This window comes from Myotis yumanensis, unplaced genomic scaffold (genome assembly GCF_028538775.1).
Source record: "Myotis yumanensis isolate MYYU_CA2020_CCGP unplaced genomic scaffold, mMyoYum1.0.hap1 SCAF_22, whole genome shotgun sequence".
In the NCBI taxonomy this organism is placed as follows: Eukaryota; Metazoa; Chordata; class Mammalia; order Chiroptera; family Vespertilionidae; genus Myotis; species Myotis yumanensis.
Window position 1 is genome coordinate 5,885,900 of NW_027223773.1, and position 22,202 is coordinate 5,908,101.

General features: G+C 48.2%; 1 protein-coding gene across 8 annotated transcripts in view; it reads right to left on the reverse strand.

The window, feature by feature from the left end:
- CNIH3 (cornichon family AMPA receptor auxiliary protein 3) overlaps positions 1-22,202 on the reverse strand; it is a 119,738-nt gene that overhangs the window by 53,308 nt on the left and 44,228 nt on the right. Inside the window, exon 5 of one of the 8 annotated variants that reach the window (XR_011469369.1) lies at positions 9,558-10,092. The exons of 4 other annotated variants lie outside the window; for them this stretch is intronic. The gene's annotated coding sequence lies outside the window, so the exon portion shown is untranslated. 3 more of the 8 variants (XR_011469364.1, XR_011469367.1, XR_011469365.1) reach the window with 3 other exon arrangements.

Here is a 22,202-nt window from a genome sequence, read left to right on the forward strand (position 1 = left end):
TATGGAGGCCACCGACCGCGCCCCCCCCCACCCCGCCCCCAGAAGATGTGCCGTGTTTACTGTTACCTCCGGCACATACTGCCTACCCCAGTGATACATCAGTAACACAGAGAGAAGGGACTCAACAAAGATGTTTGAAATAATGGATAGATAAATGAAAAAATAAAGTCCAGCCCTAACCGGTTTGGCTAGAGCGTTGGCCTGCAGACTCAAGGGTCCCAGGTTCGATTCCGGTCAAGGGCATGTACCTTGGTTGCGGGCACATCCCCAGTGGGGGGTATGCAGGAGGCAGCTGATCGATGTTTCTCTCTCAACGATGTTTCTAACTCTCTATTCCTCTCCTTTCCTCTCTGTAAAAAATCAATAAAGTATATTAAAGAAAAAGAAAAAGAAAAAAGAAAGTCTAATTTTCCTCTGCTCCATTGTTGCTTTTTTTTTTTATTTTTTTAAACTTTATTGTTCAAAGTATTACAGACATCCCCTTTTATCTCCTTTGACCCCTTATAGCCCGCCCCTGCCCCCCAGGCCTCCACCACCCTATTGTCGGTGCCTATGCATATATGCATACAAGTCTTTGGTTGATCTCTTCCCACCCACCCACCCCCACCTTCCCTCTGAGATCCCACAGTCTGTTCCATGCTCCGTTGTTAAGAGCAGGGTAGGCACAGGGGCAGCTTTCTAACCTCCACGTCTAGAGACCTGATCATCTCAGTCTTCAGCAAAACCAGGGCCTCTGCTTAGCAGGACTCATCCTCCTCAGCAGTCCTCGGGAACACCTTTCGCCTCCTGAGCAAGTCATCTGGGGTCCCCTACCCTGACCTCGACAGGCTTCTCACAATCTGCCTTCCAAACGCATCCCGCCCCTGGGTGAATACAGTTTCTTCCATTTCATGACTCATATATGTAGAGAGGAAGTTCGGCAATGATTCGCCCAGGTATTTGCACCCCAGATACTTCAATATCCATCACCACTATTTTACTAGATTAAAAGCCAGCCGGTGTGGCTCAGTGGTTGAGCACTGACCTCACGGTTTGATTCCCGGTCAGGGTTAGGATTGATCCCCAGTGTGGGGTGTGCAGGAGGCAGCCAATCAATGATCCTCTCATCATTGATGTTTCTCCCTCTCCCTCTCCCTCTCCCTTTCTCTCTGAAATCAATATATATAGTTTGTAGCTATGTCTGGATGAAAAAAGTATTATGTTTTGTTCTTTTCTATTTTTATGTAACATGCTTGTTGCAATCAAACCCTACAAAAGAACACGTAGCCACATCTGTCTCCACCTGCATTTTTTATGGTTCTATTACATTTATTGGGGTGACATTGGTTAATAGGATCATATAGGTTTCAGGTGTCTCCTGTATTTTTGAGGCACAAATACTTGCCTCTAAAACTTTATGTTAATACACCAGCACACTTCAAGGCCTGGCCAGCTCTGGCCAGCCATCACTGTGAAGAGCAGTGAAAAGAAATCAATAAACCAGGACCTGCTGGTGGGGGCACAAAGAGAGGGGAGAAAAGAACCCCAAGCCCTCAGCTATAAAAGCAGAAAGCCCCAGAGAGTGCTGCCTTTATGAATGAAAATGCACGGCTCACCCCGAGAAGAACCAGTTTCCTGAATTCTCCCCCTCTGCCCAGTTCCTGATGTCAGTGCCACCCGTTCCGTGCACCCCTCCCCCCCATCTGCGCGGAGAGATGTTTAAAGCTGCTGCTGGTCTGTGCACCTCATCCCGGAGGTGTCAGAAGGCACCCGGACAGGCAGCTCCAGCGACCTCCTCTGCAGGCTCCCCGAGTCCTTATCCCGTTGTAATTTGGTTCCGAACAGTCTATCTCTCCAATTCTAGGTTTCTGAGTGACTCAAATGTTATCCCTAAAGATCCTCAGCAAAGCACATGAGCTGACTATGACCTGAACAAATCCTCTTCCGAGAAGAGAAAAATGATGCCTGTCACCTTTAAAAAGCCAACCAGTCAATAATAGAATCACGGGCTCATAAGAAAGACAATTATTTTTCCCCCGTGATGCAAACCAGAGCATTGTTTTCAAAAGAGTGGTACAATTTACTTCTCTGACATCTTCACATTAGGTGCTGTGGGCTTAGCGGAGTCTCAAGAGCAATGAGTATTTTGTTCTGTGTCTGGTTATTATTTGTACCAGTGAACAGTCAGATTAACTAGCAGATAGTAGAGACCCGTGAAATTCGGACACAGAAGTTCAAGGTTTTCACCAGAGGGGAAGCAGGGAGTAAGGAAGCGGGAGCCATGATTTCCAATATTTTCCCTATGAAGAGGCCCTGTTTAATTTCAACGAGTTTTAGGGCGCTGGTTAAAGATGGCAGAGTAAACACAGCCATCAGCCTCTGCTCCCACAAAAATGGAAAAGAGACCCTACAACTCTGCTTTTCTCTTTCCATAACCATCATGAGTTTGGGGGGGGGGGGCCACAAACACACATACACGCTTTTATTATTTCATCCAAACAGCCTTCAGAGAAGTGGCAACCAGGTATGAGATAGAGATGAACAACAGAAATTTGAGTTAATTAAAACCAAGAGGAGAAAAAACCAGGCCAGGCAAGGGGTGTGCTTTCACTGTGGTTGGAAGAGGGAGGGAGGGAGGGAGGGAATGAGCAAAAGAAGGTGAGCTGGCCAGACCTCAGCAGTGTCAGGGAAGCAAATGACAACCGAAAGCGTTCATTAATTCGCTCAAGGATTGAGCATCTACTGTATGCCCAGCTCTGTGCTGGGGAAAGTAAACGCAGTCCCTGTCTCGTGGAGAACACAGCTCCGTGAGGGAAAGAAAGAAGCAAACAGGTGATAAATGATGGAGCAAAATCAGTGGGGGCGGCCACAGGAGCACACGGCGCCAGGCCTGGGGGTGGACAGGAGCAGGGCACGAGAGCAAACAGAGAAGGCAGGAGTCAGTGCTGGGGTCGCGCTCCCCATGGCGTAAGCCAGTGATGGCGAACCTATAACATGCGTGTCAGAGGTGACACGCGAACTCATTTTTTTGGTTGATTTTTCTTTGTTAAATGGCATTTAAAAATATAAAATAAATATCAAAAATATAAGTCTCTGCTTTAGTATGGTTGCAAATATCAAAAAAATTTCTATATGTGACACGGCACCAGAGTTAAGTTAGGGTTTTTCAAAATGCTGACACGCCGAGCTCAAAAGGTTCGCCATCACTGGGCCGTAAGCCCCCTGGACAAGCCGGGAAATGCTCACAGCCTCAGCTGTAAGAGCGGAGCCTCAGGACTCAGGCACCGTACCTCTGTCTCCCACATGGCTGCAGCTATGATGCAGGCTGAGAGGAGTGGCTGTGACATGACAGGACTCAGGTATGCAACTGGACAATAAAAACTGAAGTTGCAATGATGAGATTTGTTTAAAATTTCTGCAAGAAAAAAACCGTCTGCACTGAGTTCTCCCTGCGCGCACACACATACGCTCAGGTCTGCTGTCCCTAAACACACACACACACACACACACACACATACACACACATGACCCCTGTTGTATATAAAAGGAGCCCCCAAGCATCGCAAAACCATTCTTGGGGAATGGTCACCAGTGTCATAGCCTGCCTGTTGCTCCTGAGAAAAGCTCTGACAAATTATATCAACTGGAGTTTTCAGCTCCAAATCTGCTCAGACACAGCCTCAGGGGCATTTGTAAGATGTGACTCAAGAGGACCCTGATGCGGTGGGCGATGTGTCCACCACTTGTTTGGTCCACCATCCACCCTCCCCAACCAGCACCTCGGCTGCTGCGGGCTCTCCTTACCAGAGACCTGTCAGGAACCACTGAGCCATAGCCACCCAGGCAGGTCTTCGGTTTTCTTTCAACTATAAGTTTTCCTCCTGGCAGTCAGAGGCATCCTGTGCAGGTCCCACCCAGGCGCATGGGCCAGGCAGCAGGTGCAGTGCAGTGAGGTGTGCAAGGAGGTGGTTCTACATCTGTGCTTAGAAGGAAGGACCTAATGTTCACACATCCACGCCCTCCCCCCCTTCCCCACAATTAACTCTAGACTTCCCAGCGAACCAAGTGGTAACGTCTCCTCTCGATTCTATTCAGCCTCTGGCCACATGGGTCCATTTGGTGACTTCCTACCTTCTTCCAATGGGCCCTTGACATTCGCTTTGGCCTGATCTCACGAGGATAAAAATGCTGGTTCGTCAGGGACAGGAGTTGAGAATGGGAAGCAGAGAAAGTTTATACTGTGATTTGTCTTGAAGTCTCTCCGAGCCCTGGTTACAGTCTTCTGTCCAGAGACGGTCCTGACAGAAATAATAATGGATTCTTTTCCTAAAAATAATCAATGTCATGGTTCAGGCTACATCATTCTCTGCTGTCGCCTTAGAAAACCAGAGGTATGTTCCTAACTGGTGGTGGCTGTTTCTCCTGCCACTTCGTGCCACCAGTGTCTTGCGCACAGCAGGCACATATGAACATTTACTGATGCTACGTTAATATGGACACTCAGTACCAGAGTCTGCGTGTAGAGAAGAGAAAGTTTCAAGAAAGCAAAGGTCTAGAAGCACCAGCATGGACTGCCCCATATGACTTCTCCAGGGAGCCCACCCAATGAAATCAAACATCAATAACATAAATATGACTCCCATCCTCTGGACCCTTTCAATGTGGGACCCTCTTCCTCTCTAGGATCCCATGGGGAGACCCCTGTGGGAAAAACATACTTTCATCCTATAGATTTTGTTTGAGGTCCCACCCTTTCTGTAGGAAGACGTCATTCGGCAGCAGAGACTTGGGGGGACCAGATGGCTGGTAAGCAAGAGGCTATTCTCAATCCAGGGCCAAACAGGAGAGCTGACAGCCAGAGCCTAAATTTAGTTTGCAACCTGGTACCCAACAGTATAAAGTTAGAAACTCCCTTGAACCATCTGGCTCTTCTAAATAAACACCTGTCTGTCCAATCCTAGAATGGAAAGAAACCTCAAAGTCTAGCTCCCTTTCCAGACACCACATCTGTGCCATCCATGGTGCCTGGATGCTGCAGCCACAGGAGATGATTAGCATGGACCAGTGGACTGAGCCTGGATTAATGGCCGCCAATCCTAAGGATCTTAAAGGTCTTTGGACCTTTTCTGATTCCACACCTCTTTTGCTCTCCTTTTCCCTCCACCAATTTCTTTTTTTTTTTTTCACTACCCTACCCGTGGCTAGAATGCGTACACACACACACACACACACACACACACAGTATGTATCCCTATCTAAACTGTCTCAATGTATCATTGTCCTTCTGCCAACCCACTCATAACAGTCTTCCCTTCTCGTTGACATATACCTCTTCACTTTTTAATCATCTCTCTTTCTCCTTTAACAGCAATGCAATTTATCTGTAACCCCTAAAACTCAACATTCCACCCCTTCTGTGAAGTCACCATCCCTAAAGATTAAGAAATATGCTGTCACCCAGACCAATCAATGCTATCACCCCATTTCCAATCACAAGTAAGTTAATTTCATAATATAAGGAAGCATTTTTATCTCTTTTTTAAAAAGACAAAAGAGGTGGAACACAGAAGGTATTATTAATAGAAACATCCTTTGCAGCAAACCTGTTTGCTAACACCCCAACTGCACAGAATCAAGCTGCCTCTGCCTCTGCTCCTGCCAGGTGAGGGCCCCCTTCTCCTCACCTGCCCGGCTGTTGGAATTGCCAGCAAAGATGGCACCGTGACTCATACTGGCAAGAGACGAGGGATGGTTCATTTTACCAAGGTACTTTCGGTGCCACCTTGCAAAGTGTTTCAGTACTCTGATAATTAATGGGGAAGCTGGCAGGCGCTTTTTCATTCAAAGACACTTATTTCTTAAATAAAACGACATGCAAATGTTAACATTTATTAATTACTTGACTAGCTCACAGCAGGATAATTAACTGACTTCAAAAGCTGAAAAGGAGACTGCCATCTTTCAGAAGCTGCAGCACTGGGTCCAAATGAGAGTGTGAAACAGGAAAAGTTGTCTTCTTCAAAGCATCCTTTCACGGGATCCTCCCCGCATCTCACCCCCGTGGCTGCTTACAAAGAGGGCTGTACTCAGTCTTCCCGAACCCTTACACACCAGAGGCTCATGAAGGGGGGAGAGAGGGAGTAGCTTGCTGGGGGGAGGGAGGGCATTTTACCGCATGTTTAGAATTGCCAGCAGGCGGTGGTGATAAAAAGCAGATCAACTTTTAGTTACTGTCTTTCAGTTCTCTACAGAGACACACCCCCTTACTGCCGGCTAGCACGGACGTGACCAGTGAAAGCGGATGGCTGATACCAAGTGGCCAAGTCATTCCGCCTAATTGGTCGCTGAGTGCCTCTTTGTAATGGATGCTGTGAGCAGAATGGGCCAGCCTGCGTTTATTACCTGGCTTCCATTTGCTCCCCGAGTCTTACAGAGAGCCCTGGTAACACGTTGGGTCCCAAAGAATCAATTGCAACTCCGACCGTGTACTGAGCTTGCGTTGAAATGTTAGAACATGTCCTCCCCCCAGTAAGCAGTTAGTGACTCACGTAAATGGCAATAGGTCGCTGTGGGGAAGGAGTGGGGAAGGACCCGGCTGCTGCGGGGTCCTTCGATGGCAGAGACCACGGCAACCGGGCCTCTTCCATCAGTTTTGGGTCTGAACACTGGCTCCTATCTGGGAAGCAGGCAAAAGATTCTGACTTTTTCAACTGTGACAGGGGGCCCCGGCCTCCGGGTCACCCATCTGGATTGCTTTGATTGTGTATATTGAGCAACATCCGTGGCTCCCGTCTGTCTCGCCCCTAGGGATCTTGCCGCGTGTTCTGTAAGCCATCTGAAGTATCTGGTCCCCGTGGCTACCACTCCAACCTTGTCTCTCATTACAACAATAACCAGGCTCCGTCTTGCTTTGACAAATAAGTGCTGTCTCCTGGCCTCTGTGGTTTGGGGAGTCTACCATCTCCACTTCTGTAAGAGAACTCAGTTCCGTGGTAGCAGCTCTGGCCTGTGGAGGAGTCACCGCTGAGCGTCTCAGCGATGCTGGCGCGCCTTCTCTTCCTACCTTAGTGCTCTGGTAGCAGTGCTCTCAGATCTGCCCACCAAATGCAGTCCTTGCTGAGTTTCCAGCTTTAGACAGTGTTTCCACGCTAGCGCGCCCACTTCCCCGAGCCTCCTGGTCCCTTCTTTCACTGTCTGCCACAGCATTTCCACTTCCACTTCCGTTAACATGACCCATCGCTTTTCCCAAGCTTCCAAGAACCGTTCTAGCAGCATATCCGCACCGTCTCCCAGCTCCTGCCAATAGGTACTCGTGTGGCTCCTTTAGGGACCAGACTTTCCTCCCTCAGCAGCCCCATACTTCCCCAGCCAGGCTATGTTAGGGCCCAACCCTGTTGATTGGCCTGCTGGCACCATCGTGAAGTAAAAGAGAGTGCTGGCCTTTCACAGAGAGGGGTGGGTTACTTCTGTGGGCCCAGAGGGTCAAAGCGATCTAGAGATTCAATCTTTTATCCACCCAGATGTCCCCATTGCATATCTCAGGATGTCAGTCTGCCCCACTCAAGGCCCTGACCTTGTAGCAGACTTGACAAAATTGAGAATTTGACCTCCGCAGGGACACTGCTACTCTGATCATTCAGATCTGGGCCTGGGGCTCGGCTTTATTCTGCCATCTGGCTGCAGCCTTCACCCTTGGCCTTTAATTGGTGATTCACGCATTTAGCCTTCATTGTCTGTCTCCAATGCCTTGATTGCTCCTGTCTACAGCCCCCCATTCCGTCTTCCTTTTTTAAATGACTCTTCCCCCCTTAATTGGCAGATGCCTGACAGATTACCTGGCCAATGCGTTTGTTTCCATTGGTGTGGTCCAGTTCTCCCAGAGGAATGTTTGAGAGCTGCATCCTTACAGCTCGCCAGGGGCAATCATGCTCCCCTCCATCAGCGATGGGACCTCATTGACAGTCTGATGGAGGGTGATCAGTGCAGGTGTTCAAAACAGGTTTGGTGAATGGATGGTTCATAGGATAGATGGCTATTGGGATGGATGGATGGAAGGATGGATGGACAGATGGAGTTCTACTAAATCGCACTTGGATAGCCTGAGAAATAGCTGGAAACCACCGTCATTTCCTAGCTAAGGGTTTTCCTTCCAGAAGAGCACTGCATGATCAACAATGATAAAAAACACAATTCTGTGGGGACTTCTGAATTCTCAGTAATTAGTGATAAAGCAGTGAAATCGCAGTTGAAATGAACAATCGAGACACATCTGAATTCTGATAAACTTCAGTTGGACTCAACGGTCAGTCGGAGGAACCAGAGGAGACCCTCCTTCCGATCTGAGGCCGCCCGCCCCTCCAGCCCTGGAATCCAGTGATTCTGGGGATCTAGGTCACTTTCAGCACTGCCTCTCTTAGGATATTTCTGGAGCAATTACCAGGCAAAGCCCAAGAAAGAGAAGGGAAAGGGAGCGTGTCTTAACGTCGGGCACCTCTGGCACTGTTTTCAGGTCAATGCAGGATCACAGGGCCCTGCGTGTTCTTCCCCGGTCATTTGTCAAGTTGCCAGAGGGGCTGGAATGTCTGCAATTGTTAGGAAATCTTGCATTTGTGGAGATCGATACCCTTTTGTTCATTCACCCTGCAGCATGCAGACAGCCTGGCAGGTATGAACGCAGGTAGGCCCCATGAGTCCTCACCCTTCCTCCGGCTATCAATTACCACTCCAGCAGTCCGAAGAAGTGGGAGAATGTCTATTTCTGGCTTACGATGGTCACAGGCGCTGTTGCTAAAAATACGTGCTCCGTCCAGAGTCCTGCTGTGTCTTGGGTCAAATTTGCCCCATCACCACTGGGAAGAGACTGGAAAGAAGGAGGAAGGGAGAAGCCATCTTTTTTGTGATTCTAGAGGTGGCAGCAGCAGCAGCAGCAGCAACGGGGCAGTGACAGCAATGACTAAAGCAATAATCGTGGTGGCAGCAGCGATGGCAGGAGCGAGGGAGGGCTCCCGGGCCCCTGACCTGGCAGCCAGGTCCAGCAGCGGCCTCAGCAGACGTGGGCTCTGAGGACTCCGTGTTCCCTGGGCGCCCAGCTCGAGTGGCAGAGTGGCTCTAAAAGGACCAGGCTTTGAGTACCTCCGCCCCCTGTGTGCGCTTCCACTGTTCCAAGACCTTTGTTACCAATTTCCTGTGTCCAATTCCCTCTGTTTAAAAACACTAGAGTTGTTTTTGCTTCCCAACTACACTAATGCTCCGCTCCTAAAATAGCCCCAAGAAACTGATTCAGAGACAGAGCTCTGGATTGGCTGTCTGAGCTGACTTCACGGGGGAGGGGGGGGGGGGGGGAGATGCAATGGACAAGGGGCGGCAGTGGTCCAGGGCATGCGGGGCACGTGGTCACTTCAGGTATCACTGCTGGCTGCTTGGGATAAAGTGCGCATAGAAGGCAAAGCTCGAGGAGACCAAGGGGAGGATGGAAATGACCATGTTGATGGGGATGATGAATATAAAGGCTCTGTTTGTGCAGCTGCTTCTGAACACACTGGTGAGTTCACAGAAAAAATAAAGACAAACTTAGGGCTTTAATATCTCAGCAGATGTTGGGGTTCGAGAACCACAAAGCTTCTACCACAGCAAACGGGAATCTCTTGTCCCTTACATCCACAGAGCCACTCGAGCTAAAAAGTCAGATGTCACATCTGACCCTGCTGGTTGCAAAAATTATAGTGACCAGACTCAGCGGGTTTCTCATGTGACCGATGCATCTACGATCAATCAGCCAATCAAGTGACTGTTCTAGGTCTTGGGTAGCGAGGTGAACAAGCCTAAGAGCATTGCCGCTCTCAGTGAAGTCCCTGGGAGGAGCTGCAGGAAAGGCATTCCAAGCAGTGGGAGCAGCCAGGGCTGGGCACCGACATGGACCAGGGATGGGTTTGGCTAGGAAGGGTGAGGCCGTGTCCATGGGGGTCCTGAGCCACTTGGTGCAAAAGTTTCAACGTGTGGAGAAAACAGGAAGCCATTGAAGTCTTCTTGGCTGGAGAAAGGTCTGATGAGTCCAAACAGGGGTAGCAAGTTGGATTGCAGGGGATGGTGATGGAGGGTGAGAGGTAGATACAACTATTTTTTTTTAAGGAAAAAAAAGGATATTGCAGTTTACAGAGAATGAAAAGGAAACAAATCATAAAAATACTTATCAAATTCAAAGTTGCCAATGAGAAAAAACAGTAAATCTACAAGCTACGAACCACCGATCTATGAGAATCCCATAAAAGGGAAAAGCCAGTTGCACCGTGTGCTTGTGGCTTCTCTGCTTGCTTCTGTGGCAGGGCTGCCTTTCAGGAAGCAGCAGCATGGCCCGTGACCAGCAGGGAAACCTACATCCAATGAGTAGCTGCTTCTTCTTTAAAGGGAATTGGGCATTTTGGCTGGCTCAGCTCAATTTTCTTCGTGCAGGAAACTTATTTTTCATAGGCGCACACACCCCTCTCCCTCTTTCCTCTCATGGAACTTCTGCTCAATTACCCCAGGAAAATGTCCTTCCCTTTTGGCTCCTTTTTCTTCCATTTGTGAGCCAAAGAAAAACGACCCTAATGATGAAAGATAGGTTTAAAGTGGTGCCAGGGATACAGCCATATGAAGAGGGGAAAAAAAGGTCCTACATTTGCAGGTGGGAGTCAATGTCGTAAAGAACCGATAGCATCAAATGTAAAGGCCTGGGGAAAGGCCCAAATTTCCCTTCATCCTCTTCACTACAGTACCAATCTATATTTTTATTTTCCTTTCATTAAATCTATTTTCTACAGGCATTATCGTTTAGCAAAAATGAAAACCTTTCTTGATCAAAGTTCTGGGATGAGAGATTCAATTACTTACACGAATGCTAATATTGCAGTGGAAATGCTTTCTTACTAATTTTTCTTGCAAAGATACAATATGGCATCAATATTACGAGTTTAAGTGGCTTTAGTGGGCAGCCTGGGTACCTAATTGCATTTATAATGGCATTTTTATGAGAAAATGCATTATATCTTTAAACAAACAGACTTTCAAGCTGAATTCTGGATATCTCATATTTGAAAGTTGAACTCTGCTTAATTCAATAAAACATGCCAGTGAGAAATACAAAGTTATGTAATTATTTTAAATATAGTCTTGCAAAATTCAACATGCATGTTTAATGCATGTGACTTCCATTTCTCACTATTTAATTGGTTTTGGGAAGCAGCCAGTCCTTTATTTGTTGTCTTCAACTGTCATTATGAATTCTGCTAGCTCACCGAGTGATAAAAAGATGAGCTGGAGTTATGAGTTATGTATGGTGCATGAGCTTCCTAAATATATTTATTAATGCTCCTTAAATTATCCTCAGAGCTGGGTGCCTCTCTCAATTTAGAGCATCCTCTCACTTGGCTGAGCAGCACGATCTCACTTTTATTGTTCATATAGCCAGATGCAGCTGCATTTATTTACATTTTTTAAATGAATGAAGTGCTTAACTTGTTGACACACTGGAGAGTCTAAAAATTCCCATTTCAAGTCATCCTCACAACCACATCCGTATGGGTGGCGGTTGAATTAGCCCCACTTTGTAGCGGAGTTGGTTTTCAAGAGAAATGGGGTGAAAATGAAGGGTTTTAGAAAGTCTTGCTATTGGGTGACATGGAAGAAACTATTTTGGTTACATTTCAAGTTCCCCAACTGAAATACAAAGTCAAGGCGATGAGACAAAACCTCAGGAGCAGAACGAAATGAGGGTGCAGCTGCACTTCCTGTCAGACGCCCCTCCACCCCCACCCCGCATCAGCCACTTCTCCAGTAACTAGATTATCTTCCTCTGAACTTCGGACTTCGGTGAAGAAAAGATCAGAAATTCTGAAGCGATGATATATACTTCAAGGCCAGCCTCTCAATGCGCCACACTGTATGATCTCAATAGTTTTCATTCACTCACTAACATACATTGGGAACCCACTGTGTGTGGAGCCCTGCGTGATGGGGCCACAGGGATACAGACGTGAATTAAACTCAGAGGATACAGAGGTGAATAAAATTCAGTGGCTGCCCTTGAGAAGCTCGTGGTCTGGAGGGAAAGCAATTAGCTAGAGTATAAAGCAAAGTGGCAAGATGGACTATAGCAGAGGAGTAAGCAGAAGAGTGTGGAAAGGTAAAGTGGGGGGGTGGTTAATTCCCCCCACTAGGAGGCTCAGGGAAAGCTACACCCAGAGGTGGATTTGAAGGGAAGGGAGGAAGATTCCAGAGACGGTACAAGTGAAAACACAGAGGCCTGAAGGCAAGTTCAGGGAAGGCTGAGGAGTGCAGTGGGACAAGGACGGGTGCAGAGACAGGCACGATGGGCGATAAAGCCAGAAAGGTAGGCTGGGGCTAAATCTAGACGGTCTTAAAGCCACAACCAGGGATTGAACCAAACACTTTGGGCCAAGAAAGAGCCACTGAAGATTTTAAGGGGGTAAAACTATCTCACCTGTTATAGGGCGATAACTCATGTAAGAATACGGAAAATGGGCTAGAAATATGTTAGGTCAAATCTACTGGAACAGTCCAGAGGAGCATTAGTAAGTACCTACTTAGAGTAGAACCAATGGATTGGGAAGGAAGGTCAAAGGAAGATGGGGGTGGGGGCCTTGGTAATTGATTGTTTGGGTGCCAAGAGAATCTGGAATCTAGAGAGAATGGAAAACAAGCAACGGAAGATGACTGAGGTTTCCAGCCCAGTGACAACGAGGGTCGAAGTCCCAATAGCCATGACAGGTCAATATGGCAAGAGAAGACTACGGTGGAAAGCGAGGGGTCGGATTAAATGCGATCCGTTGCGGTGACTGCTGAGAGATGCATGTGACGATGTCCAGGAGACGCCTGGAAGTCTGTGCTCACCACAAGAAATTCAGCAGTGGGTATAGGGTAGGACCCCCAGGAGGGGAACCTGAGCCAGAAGAGAAAAGAGAGTGAGATGAAACCTGGAGGAAAGCTCCATGTGGAGGGTGAGCAGAGAAGGAACCAGAAAGCCTCCGAGGTGAGAAGAGCCAGATGAGCGTTCTGGGAGCTGAAGGAAGGAAGCCTGGGGAGACTGAGACTGGGAAACTCCCCCAATTGGAAGCCATTTGAGATGCTACTTGCTGTTGCTATGGCCACAGCAGACAAACGAGTCAGGGTCTCTCCTTAGGAATGTGAGGCCGGCCCCTGGCTCTCCTCCATATACTTGTTCCTAAGAGACTCAGACGCACCTCCTCTTGGCAGGCAGTTACGATACCAAAAACTACCACCTCCAGGGGTGAACTAAGCAGAGAACAAATCCGGGAGTTTGGCAAAGCTGAAGTGGCAAACTTTTCCCTCTCAGTTCATGTGTCTGATTTCTCTTCTTAGGCCCTACTTTTGTAACCTGGGTCCTCTACCTTTCGTTGAAGAAATAAAGTCCCTTTCGCCTGTTATGGGTGGAACTGGCAATGCGTCGCCACACAATCCATCGGGTTGGCTGACCCTGTGCAGGCATCTCCCTGTGGCCCACGTTACGTGGCTGCTATTGGAACTGTCGCTACACACTTTCTGTTCTGCATCCTGCTTTCCAGCTAAAGAGCACTTGTCCAAGTTTGATTCATTTGCTTCTCACCAAACCCTGGAGGAAGCTACTATTTTGCTCCCCCTGATTCTCACACTCAGAAGTTCCTTGCACTGATCTCTCTTGGGGGTTGATGCAGCTCACCTTCCCAAGTCTTGCTCCAGCTCACGCTCTCCATTGACTAGAAGCGGACTCACCTCTGCGTTTCCTTCGCGCATGGGACTTGCCTCATCCCTAAGCCGGTGTTTTCCTTTTGGCAACTCTGGCCTCTGATTTAACAAGACCCCCGCTGTCTGTTGCACTCCTCTCCCTCCATCTCTGCCCATCATCCTCGAGAATTAAAATAATCTCTATGGGACTTGGCATGAAGACACAGCCGTTTCCCACAATAAATAAACAAAAAGGTACCACCAACATGCACATAGGCTTGAAAGGGGAACTTTCATGCGAGGCACAGCCTTGGATAGGCAAACCAAAGTTGCAGACGGGTAGTGGGCTGTGGACAGCTGGCTTCCTGCCCCGCCCGGCATTATCGGTACACATTCCCTACACCCACCCCCTTTCTGGGAACCTTACTCTCCACCCTTCCTTGTTCCCCAAGAAAAACAACCTTCATAGCGTCCACAGACTCTCTTGCCCTCCAACTGCTGGCTGGGTGGAGCTAATAGGAATCAAAGGGTAGGGGAACAATGCCCCGGGCTTCCTCCCCGCTATGCTGAAGGGGACAGTCATGTGCCTCTACAGATCCTGGTAGGTAGCCATCTCCGACAGCCACTGCCCTCCCTGGCTCTGGGAACTGTGCTTACCCTGCCTCCTTCGGGCCTAAGAGCGGTCATGGCACCTTCTATTATAGCCCAGTTGGCAGTAACCGTCTCTCACCATCCCCAGGAGTTCCCTTACTCCCGTCCACTCACCTCTCCTCAGTACCTTGGTGGTGGCCGGCCAGACCAGGCCCCTGTCCGGAGCATGCAGTACTCAGCAGCTCCCCTGCACCCCGTGGTGCCACCAACAACTGCGAATACCTTACAAATAATTAGTTCGCTAAATTAACCCGGGAATACGAGGGCATAAGTGAACCTGATGAAAGGAACAGTGTGTCTGTCTCCTGGGGCTGCCATAACGAAGTACTACAGACTGGGGGCTTAAACCAACAGAAATGTATCCCCTCACAGGTCTGCCAGAAGTCTGAAATCAGGTGTCAGCAGGGCCATGCTTCCTCTACAAGCCGTAGGGGAGACTCCTTCCTTGCCTCTTCTAGCTTCTGGCACTTTCTGGCAATCCTTGGCTTCTTTGGCTTGAGCTACAACACTTCCATCTCTGTCTCTGCCCTCACGTGGCCTCCTCCCCGTGTGTCTCTGTTCTCACGTGGCCTTCTCACCATCTCTGCTGTCACGTGAGCTCCTCCCCAGGTGTCTCTGCCCTCACGTGGCCTCCTCCCCGTGTGTCTCTGCCCTCACATGGCCTCCTCCCCAGGTGTCTCTGCCCTCACGTGGCCTCCTCCCCAGGTGTCTCTGTTCTCACGTGGCCTTCTCACCATCTCTGCTGTCACGTGAGCTCCTCCCCAGGTGTCTCTGCCCTCACATGAGCTCCTCCCCAGGTGTCTCTGTCCTCACGTGGCCTCCTCCCCATGCCTCTGCCCCACGTGGCCTCCTCCCCATGTCTCTGCCCCACGTGGCCTCCTCCCCGTGTGTCTCTGCCCTCACGTGGCCTCCTCCCCATGTCTCTGCCCTCACATGGTGTTCTCTTGGTGTCTATGTTCAAACTGCCCTCTTCTTATCAGGACACTAGTCATACTGGATAATTATGGCCCCGCCTAATGGTTTCATCTTGACTTCATTTACAAAGATCCTATTTCCAAAAAAAAAAAGGTCCCATTCCGAGGTGCTGGCATTTAGGATTGCAACGTATCTTTTGGAGGAGCACAATTCCACTCCTAACAGATGGGTTTGGAAGCACAGGCTGCTAGGTATTCATGAATGCCTGTTTCCAAAGAGGCTGAATCCGCAAAGCCCGCTGCCTGCCGCTGACTACCATCTGCCAGCACAGCACCTGTGCCCACCATTGAGAGACCGATATGGAGGACTCGGGAAGAAACCAGCCTTCTGACTTGTTTATTACAGATTCGGTGCTACTGATGAGCCAAATATCAGCCCCTCTAATGAAGCTGCGAAAGGCGAGAGATGTAATGTAATGGGTCCTCCTTCTGAAAGACTTGGGAAGCAGGTGGAGGGCGCTGTCTGTGGTGCTGATATGTAATCATGGAGGCTCCACTTAGACTGTTGTAGAAAATGACCGCACCATCAGGGAGGTCTCACCGCTGGCTTTTCCCTTGTTTGCTTTCTCAGCTGAGTCCATTACTGCTACTTTCAAATACTTTAACCCAAGAAAAATAACCTCCATTTTGAAACTACAGACTTGCTACTTAGGTTTCCAAGCTGGCAAATGCTATTTTTAACGGTCTTTTTTTTTTTTTTAATAGCATCAAGGGACAAAAATCTGGTAACACCTTTAGAAAGACTGAAGATCTAAAATCCTTAAATCTCAAACTATAACTCTCTAGTCCAGTGATGGTGAACCTATGACATGTGTGTCAGAGGTGACACGCGAACTCATTTTTTGGGTTGATTTTTCTTTGTTAAATGGCATTTAAATATATAAAATAAATATTAAAATATTAATCTTTGTTTTACTATGGTTGCAAATATCAAAAAATTTCTATATGTGACACGGCACCTGAGTGAAGTTAGGGTTTTTCAAAATGCTGGCACGCCGAGCTCAAAAGGTTCGCCATCACTGCTAGTCCCTGGCCCTATTAGATCAACCCAGCATTTCAATTAGAAGCTTTACCACCCAAGGTAAACCATTGTCCTAACTCTTCCACTTGGCATTTAAGACCCTTTAAATCTTACTTAACCATGTGCACACCTTACATCGTACAGGTCATCCATTTTATTTATTCATTCAACAAATAATAACTAATCACCTGTTAATTGCTTAGCAGATGTTATGGGTTGAATTGTATCAAAAAGATATGTTGAAGTTCTAACTGCATCAGCACCTGTAAGGTACCTGGTACCTGTGAATATGATTAGGAAACAGGATCTTGGTAGATGTAATGGAGTTAAGATGAAGCCACACTGACTAAGGGTGGGCCCTAATCCAATATGGCTGGGGTCCTTTTAAAAGGAGAAGAGCCATTGAGACAGACACAAGGACAACACATGTGATGACCACGAGGCAAAGATTGATGTGTTGCAACTGCACAGTGAGGAATGCCAAGGATTGCTGGAAACACCAAACATTAAGAGAAAGGCATGGGGCAGACTCCCCTCTGGAGCCTTCAGAAAGGGCACGGCCCTATCGACACCTTGACTTTGGACTTCTGGTCTCCAGACTGTGAGAATAAATTTCTGTTGTCATAAGCTACCCAGTTTGTGGCAATTTGTTACAGCAGCCACAGGAAACTAATACAGCAGGTAAACCCCTAAGTTTAGCCAGCTTGGTCCCCCATGCCCTCTCTAATGCTCTAGTCTCTATCCCAACTCTGTGACTTTGCAAGAACATTTCCCTCTATTTGGAAAGTCCTCTTTTCTACTCTCCACCTCTACAAGTCACTGAAGTCCAACCTTTTCTCAAACCTAACTCAGGCGCCCAGCAATGCCGGCACACAGCCGGTGCTCAGCAGTGCCAAACTGGCTCCCCTCTGTGGATCCCCCGGTAAACTTTGGCTGAAATAGTCTTGGCCCCTATGCCTCCATCAGGATGTAGAAATGTAGGATTATCTCTCTAATCCCTCATTGTGCCCATCACACCTGGGAGGACATGAAGGTAGAATCCATTACCAGAAGTTTTCTTTTTCACCAGGTTAGGAATAACTAGAGGTCAGTGGTTCTTTATTTTCACCATGGAGTCCACACAGAGAACTCTTCCAATGGGCACTGGAAAATCACCCCTCCTCTCTGCCTCCCCACCTCTTCGCCCGTAGTTCCCTCTGTCCGGTCCCAGCCAGTCTCCACCCAGTAGGGTCCGAGCTTCACCTTGGAGGGCAGCATAAGTTCACTGAGGTTCGGTGTGAGTTTGGAAGAGGCACTTCTGATGATTCGGAGTGGCACGTCTTCAAGACACTGGTTTCTTCCTTTTATATATATATATATTTTATTGATTTTTTACAGAGAGGAAGGGAGAGAGATAGAGAGTTAGAAACATCGATGAGAGAGAAGCATTGATCAGCTGCCTCCTGCACACCTCCTACTGGGGATGTGCCTGCAACCCAGGTACATGCCCTTGACCGGAATCGAACCTGGGACCCTTCAGTCCGCAGGCTGACGCTCTATCCACTGAGCCAAACTGGTTTCGGCTCTTCTCGATAATGGTGACCACTGGATAGTACCCTTGCCTCGCATCACAACCCCGGGCCTGATAAGATGGAATAATATAAATATGCATCCATCCACCACACATCCCTCAATTTCTTCCTTCTGCCACCCTTTCTTTTGCATACATGCTTTCGTGCAAATATACTGAGAAATAAATATGCCAGCAGGGTGACACAGATTGATGTGTCAAAGTGGAAAGACTCCATTTCTCTGTGCCAATAAATGATTGGCTCCCAGTGCAACACAAGCAGAGGAAGAACAAAGCTGAACAGTTGCTCTGAACTAAAACAAGCTGGTGATCAATATTCATGAGGCCCTGTGACAAATCAGACTCGCCCGCTCTCCCATTTCAGGTGGGAGCAGCGAGAACTGCCTGGAGATGTTTCCCTGGAAGACTGCCCCCTGCAGGGTCCAGCGCTCTCCCTCTGAGCTACACTCACACCATGAAGTCAGTGACGTCAGTGGTCTGTCTTCCTTAGGTGTGTGGGCAAGGGTTCTTGGGAAGATGGCAAAGAACCTCAAAATTCCCCGCACTTAACTCTCAATCCCACCGCTAGCTTCCTGGGTGACCATACACAAGGTGGGTAGTCTCTAAAATGCGGGATATTTGTGACATGGCCCATCTGGGCCATTATCAAATACATTTTACCATTTATCAATTTCAGTTCATCCGTTTTTTTAAAACAATTTTTGTCTTCATATTCCGACCATAAAACATATAGTCATGTAGAAAATAATACATAATCATTTATAGAACATTTGGGAATACAAAAGAAGAAACCCAAACCACTTATAATCCCATAGCCTAAAAGTTAACCGCTATTAACATAGGGCAGGGGTCCTCCAACTACGGCCCGCAGGCCACATGCAAATACAAATATTGTATTTGTTCCGTTTTGTTTTTTTTACTTCAAAATAAGATATGTGCAGTGTGCAGAGGAATTTGTTCATAGTTTTTTTTTTAAACTATAGTCCGGCCCTCCAACGGTCTGAGAGACAGTGAACTGGCCCCCTGTTTAAAAAGTTTGAGGACCCCTGACATAGGGCATTCCCCTGCTCTCTGTGTGTGTGTGTGTGTGTGTGTGTGTGCATGTCAGGAGAGATATAGATGATAAAGATATAGATGGAGATATACAGATTTAAATATAGATATAGATATAGATATAGATATAGATAAATGTATACATGTGCTTGTGTTTATGTGTACATATATACATACATATAATTTTTTACAAACTCTCTGTACTGTAACCTGTTTTTATTGCCTAACATTACATCAAGGTCCATTTTCTATGACTTTTTAGAAACCACATTGTATGAAATTCCATCTAACATCCATCATAAGCTTTTAGTAAAGCATGTTGTGCTATAAATACAGTGGAGCTGCTGGTAACAAAATGTTCATCAAACAGAACCTGCTATCAACACCTGTTTTCCAGTACCAGCCCTTCTTTTACTCAGCATCAGTCCCTATTTTAGGCTGTGTTGCCTTAGTGACAACCATGAGGCCAAGTTCACAATTTCATCCAACAGCCATCTCACCGGTGCTTTAGTGGAATGAAGGTCGGGTCTCCTGCAGGAAGAAACAGTGCTTTCTCATCAAGATTAAAAAATTACCTTAGGGGCTCCCAGGATTTCTTGAACAGGTGGGCGGTCAATAAAAGCCGTCGCTCGCTATGTCAGTCAGCCCCAGGATTGACAGCAGGCTCCAGCCCCCTCGTGCACCTCCCTCGGCGGCACAGGCCCCAGTGGGCAGACCTGTGCCGGGCTTGGCTTCACTCCCTCCGGGCACCTACCCGACACTCAGCGCGCCCACACACCTAGTGACACTCAAGCCCCTCAAGCTTCTTTGAGCACCTGCTCCTGGTCTACACTGTGCCAGGTGCTGAGGAGGAGTACTGACTTCAGATTCGGTGGGAAGATAAGACACAAACATTCATAACAGAAAAAAGCAGGAGAGGTAATTGGCTAAGCTAATCTGCTGTTCCCCCATCCTGGTCTCTGACCTAGAGCACCATGTGATGTCACGCACACATCAGCTGAACCATGTGATGTCACGCACACATCAGCTGAACCATGTGATGTCATGCACAGCCCCATCAGCTGAACCATGTGATGTCACGCACAGCCCCAGCAGCTAAACCTTGTGATGTCACGCACACATCAGCTGAATCATGTGATGTCACGCACAGCCCCAGCAGCTGAACCATGTGACGTCACGCACAGCTCCAGCAGCTGAAGCGGAGGATGCGAAAAACCCTGCTGAGTTCTTCAGGCATCTCATGATGCCTTAGAGACAGCTCAGGGCTCAGGGAGACCCTTCAAAATCGCCTTGAGCAGCACAGACTTCACCCCCCGGGATATGGCAGGCCTGCCCAGGGTCTCCTGAAAGCAGGCCTAGCTCCTCTGTCCTGCCCGTTCCCGACTCCTGTTTGGACTTTCTGACTCCTTTCCTGTTACCTCCTCTTCTCAGCCTTTGGCTTCCACTTGTACTCCCAGGAATCATCCTTCTTTAATCTCACTGTTCCACCCCGTTGCTCCTCAGTCTGAATCTGAGGCTCGCAGATCCTAACCTCCAAACACCACTGGTGTTGCTATAGCCCATGTATTCCTAGGTCTAATGGTGATGGCCAACAAAGCGACAGCCTTCAGCCCTCTCCCACGAGTGGAGCACGCTGCTGGCACGTATGTATGTGTAGAGCAGAACACAGCACCATCCTGTGACATGCAGGCATCGATGGGCTGATCCAGCTGACGACTCACAATGACGTAATGCTGACTGCGGAAGGTCGTGTCCTTCACTTGGGAGGGACGGTACTTAGCACCCAGCAGCGTGTTAGTAATGTGCTGTAGTACGACTCCTCTAAGACAGCGGTCGCCAACTGGTGGTCCACGGACCACTGGTGACCCGTGAGGTCCGAATGGTTGGCGGCCACTGCTCTAAGGCGTTGGACGCCAAACCAGAGAAACGAAAGAACGTATTCAACTGGGTCTTCCCTTTACAGTGTTAATTCCTGAAAGTCAGGCATTTCAGTAAAAGCTACTGTCCTCTCACTTAGTTAAGGAAAGCTGCAGAGAAGCAAACATACCGAAAGCATATGGAAGTGTTTATGCATTCCCCATAGCTGATCGTGACTGTAGGATTCTTAGTTGCAAGTCTCAGAAACCCAACTCACGTGTTCTCAAGCAAAATGTAAGATCTTTTCGGCTCATGCCACTAACAGGTACAGGAGTGTAATTGTCATCAGTGCTTGGATGAACACATCAGGCTGGGTCTCGCTCCATCTCCTGCCCTGATTTCATCTTAATTAGCTACATGTAGGCAGATACTTCCCAGGCAATGCTAAGACTGGGGTTCCCAGTGGCTCCCGGCTTATATCCTATCACCTTAACAACACCAGGGGAAAGGGAGCTTCTCTCTCCCAGGAGATCCTCAAAAGTTCAGAACTGAGATCTCACGGCTTGGGCCCTCAGTCCCTTGCTGATCTCTGAATCAACCACTGCGGCCAAAGGGAAGCGGGTAAGCCACACGGTCGTAGGGTTGGAAAGGGGCTGGTTCTCCAAAGGAAAATCAGGGTGCTAGTATCCTAAGAAGAGGAAATGGATACTTGAAGGCAGAAATAATAAATGTATGACCCACCCCTCATCCTCTCGTTATCTACACACCCTGCCTTCCATTCAATAACCTCTCTACCTGACATGATGGAACTAAGCCACGTACATGCAAAATTAAATCACTCCCTATCCGGTCATCGACAACCTGAAACTATGTTCTGCTTTTGTATCTAGCTCCAATACCAGGGTCTCTGGGTCATGGAGATTCCTCTCTATGAGGTCTCGATGGTGTCACAGTTTGACACCCATCAGACTAACTGATAGATGTAAGCACTCCCAACATACACAACAGTGCTCTTGTGTGCAAGAGTGCCAACAGGATGACACGATAGAATTTCCCGGTTGGAAATGAAAGGGGGAACCAGCATAGGATGTCGGCAGTCCTTTGCCTATTTTGCGTTCCGTTGGACAAGAACAACAGGGACTCGTGCCCTAGCGGTGAGTGAGCGCCCTCACCACCTGTCTGACTACCTGGTTCTGCTCTTTAAGAGGGTCCCCTGTGCCACATCTGCGGAGGGAGGCTGGGAGGACCCTTCAGTGACCCACTTCCAGGGGGTGCAGGTTCGAGAATCGGGGCCTTCCGTAGGCACAGCCAGGGTTGAGAGTCACAATTCTTCAAGCCTGAGGGATAAGCCTCCCATTGACATTCTCAGGTTAGCATG